Raw genomic sequence first — 3,935 nt, 5'->3', positions numbered from 1 at the left:
CGGTTACCAATGCAATTTTTAAGGAGCAAAGAATAGAGAAAGTTTAAGGAACTTGTGGTATGTAATTAAGGTGGGGAGAGAATGTTTGGATAATTAATCAACCACCCACTGCCACCACCAAGACCAGCCAACACCACCTGTTTCGAGGTTTTCTGATGTCCTGCGGGAGAGTTACAATTCCGAGACTGGAACCGGACGCCTGTACCTGCAAAACAAACGGATGCTCCGGATGATTGGAGATCCGCCTCCGACGGTCAAGTTAGTACTTGATTAAGGAGTAATTAATGCGGAAATTAAAGTGATTTGGTCTCTCTAGGTGAGAGTGTTTAATGTGTGTAATCTGCGTTCTCTGCGTAATCTCCCTTAATGAGGATTAAGGGAGGTATTTATAACCTCGGGAAACGTGCCAATCTAGGTTTAGGTTAAACTTGGGCTGATTGGGCTTCCCTCGGAAGTTGGGCCTAGGTGACCGGCTTCTCCACTAGGCATGGAGTATGCCACGTGTCATGACATAATAAGTCCAGGGTGGACGAATAAGCGTGTACCACGTGGCAAGCCCTGAGAGGTCCAACTGGGGGACACTTGGCAGGACCTGATTGGCCCACGTGGCGCATTCCGATTGGTGGGAGCAAAATCCCCTAATCATTTGCCCCTCACAGGTGGCACGTGACTGGTCACGTGTTACTTGTGACAGGTATCGCCCTGTAACAGGCGGCGACCTGCTACAGGTGTCACTCGGCGAGAGGCCGAGAGATTCTCCCGCCAAAATTTTGAATTCTGAAAGTGACCCTTCGCCTTCTCACTTCGCCTATATAAAGGAGTGTTGACTTCGGTCATTTTCACACTTGAAAACTTTGTGAGAGAACATTCGGACCCCTGAACTTGCTCTGACATTTTGGACCCTTTCTGCCTACCGCCTGCTCTGACAAGCCGACTGCAAAGGATTTTCAGAACTTCATCAATCGTCACTCGTTCAGGTAACCGTCGGTTCTCTTACTCTTAATTTTCTCTTTACTTTATTCTTTTTTGAAATGGCACCACGGAAGCACACGACACGACCTAGGTTAGTGATCAGCAGGTCACCGGGGACGGCTGAATCTAGGACTAGGAGTGCCGCCTGCCCTTTTCTGGACCCATCTTTTCCCTTTATACAAAGTCCGACTGTATCTGTGTCTATGCAGAGCATGATGCCCAGAACAAAAAAGACTGCCAGGATCTCAAACTCAGACGGCTCCTCCCACAGGGTGCCGATTAGTGAAACATCTGACCAGGCGCCAGATGTGGAAGTGAAACAAAGCGGCTTGAAAGCCGGCAGTTCTGAGGGAGGAGTCAAAGTGACCCCTTCCCATTTTACAGTTGACAATTCTACATTCTCTCCTGCTCCTTTTAAAGGAGAGCAGGCGGGCCCCTCCGGGAGAGGGGAGGAGTCGTCCTCTTCGGACTCGTCAGAGGACGATTCCGAGTCTAGCTCTTCTTGCCATGCTTCTCTGGACACAGAAGAGAAAAACAGTCGCCTACAAGAGGCGAGGCTTTCTCACGCAGTTGAGAAGGGGGACGATTGGGCGGAGCCATCCGCCTCTCGCCGAGAGCAAAATACCCCCTACTACTGCACGGTACCTCGGAGCCGGATCACGGCCATGCAAGAGAAAGTGGAGAGCTTTATCGCAAACCACACAATGTGCCCCGGCTTTTTAGTGTTCGTGCCGGATCCAGAAGACACAGTCGTCTGGCCGGCTGGTACCAGTTATGATGGCGCCTGCTTTGGCTGCTACGAGGCGGCCATCAAGGCTGGGCTGCGCTTCCCACTACATCCGGCTGTTCAGCGGATCTTGGATGCGTATGAGTTGGGGTTATGGCAGTTAGCCCCGAACTCCTGGGTCAACGTACTCGGCTATGTGGCCGGGTGCGAACTGCACGGGGTGGAGCCGAACTTCGAGGCTTTCGCCCACATGAACTACCTCAGCCGGACCCCTAAGGCAGGCGGTACCGGCTGGTATCAATTGACGAGCCACAGGGGCTACCTCATGACGAGAGGTAAAGCAAACAAATGGAAGGACTGGCGGAGCACCTTCCTTATCATTGAGAGTTCAGACACAGAGCTGAACAAGCGCTTCAACAGGTGGAACAGGAATCCGCCCCTTCTTGCAGGCGGCCGCAGCATGCTGCCTGTTCCGCCCAAGGCTAAGAAAGAGATCCTAGATAAAGGACTCTTCAAAGTAGAGTCGAAGGTGAACTCTACTTCAGGGGTACGAGAGCAAGTACCCCTGCACTGCGTCCCGAGCTTCAAATGGCTCTACGACGAGTACTTTTTGGCCGCCTGTGGCCTCAGCAGTTGGTGCTCAAGAGGTAGCCGGCCTGTCGAATACTCTGTTGTTCCATGCATTTCTTGTTATGACTTTTATTAACTTTGCTATTTGTTTTTGCAGCGGACGCCATGAACAAAATTACCGCCTCCAAGACTGCGGCGGCCATGTTGCGGGCCTCCATCATGCAACAGTCTTTAACCGACTCTCCCAACAAGGGGGCACCCTTGGTGGGCTTCGAACCTTTCACCCTCTTTTTGGAGTTGTGTTTATGCATATACTGACTCTTTTCTTCTTTTTTAGACGGGCGCTCCAAGAGCTTCTTCTTCCCAACAGCCGGACCCCAAGGCCCGGAGGACGACTGTTGCGAGCTCTCCTGGTTCTGCCAGGAAACATGCGGCGGCTGAGAAACAGTCGGCCACTTCTTCTAAAACTCCAGCTGGGCCACCTAGAAGTATGAAATTGTCCTTGTAAATTTTAGACTTGCTCCCTTCTTTACTAGGTCTAATCCGTTTGTTTATGCTTGATGCAGCCGGCCCTCAGGAGCCTGACTTGGTCGAAGTGGCCAAGTCTATGATCAAGGCCGTACCTCCAGCTGAAAGGGAGGCGGTCAGGGGTGTCGGCACCCTTGACCTAGACGGGATTGCCGGGGTTCTTGCTGAGGTATACTTAGCATATTTTTGAGTATTTGAATTCCAGGACGCCTGTTTTCTTTTTTGTTTGGAAACTGACGCCTGTTCCCCTTTTTACTTAGGCCCTGCTCCGAGTGAACGGCCTTCGCAAGCCGCTTGACCGGAAGAACAAAGAGGTAAAGGCTGCAAAAGCTATGGCCGCCTCTGACTGTGATAAGGCAATGTTTCAAATTGCCCAAAATGAAGTTCTGACAATTGATATTCTTTATTATCAGGCGCAGGCTACCGCCGCTATCCGGGCTCAGTTAGAGGCGGCCCAGAAGAGGAATAGCGAGCTGGAGGCGACCATCAACAACCTCAAGACCGAGCTGAGACCTCTTCGCCACAAGATGTCCTCATACGAAACCTTGGAGAAATCCTTGGCGAGCGTAAAGGAACGCCTGGTGACCCAGGAGAAGAGTCTTACTCTGGAGCTCTCGGAAAAGGCCGAGCAAGAAAAGAAAGAGCTGGTCCGGGAGATGATGGAAGACTCTGCTCAAATCCAGCGCATGACTTGGGGCCGCCTCTTCCCCAATGCCGACTTTGCCTCCTGGGAAAAAACGTACCGCCAGTGTTCTGATAGATATAATCAAGAGATCCTGGCGGCTGCTGAGGAAGAGGCACTGGAGGAGGAGAAGCAGCCGGTGGTGGCGCTTGTGCCGCTTGGGGGTAATACATCAAAGAAGGATGCAGCTGAAGCCGAGTCCAGCAAAAAGAGTGCTGACCAGGCGGCAGCTGCTAATATTGAAGATCTGCCCCCTTCATAAGCTTTATGTCTTCTTTCCCCGGCCTGCGTGCCGTTTGTTTGTATTTACCCGGCCAGGGGTTCGGGGCTCTGAATATTTTGCCGGTCTTTAATGACTGGCTTCCTTTTAATGAATATTTTTGTTTTGCTTCAAATTTGTTTAAGTATTGAATATTCTGATATCCAATTGTACACTATACCGACTGTTTTACATGG

Source organism: Chenopodium quinoa, unplaced genomic scaffold (assembly GCF_001683475.1).
Source record: "Chenopodium quinoa cultivar QQ74 unplaced genomic scaffold, ASM168347v1, whole genome shotgun sequence".
NCBI classification, from domain to species: domain Eukaryota; kingdom Viridiplantae; phylum Streptophyta; class Magnoliopsida; order Caryophyllales; family Amaranthaceae; genus Chenopodium; species Chenopodium quinoa.
The sequence above is the reverse complement of the archived record's forward strand: the minus strand, read 5'-3'. Positions refer to the sequence as shown.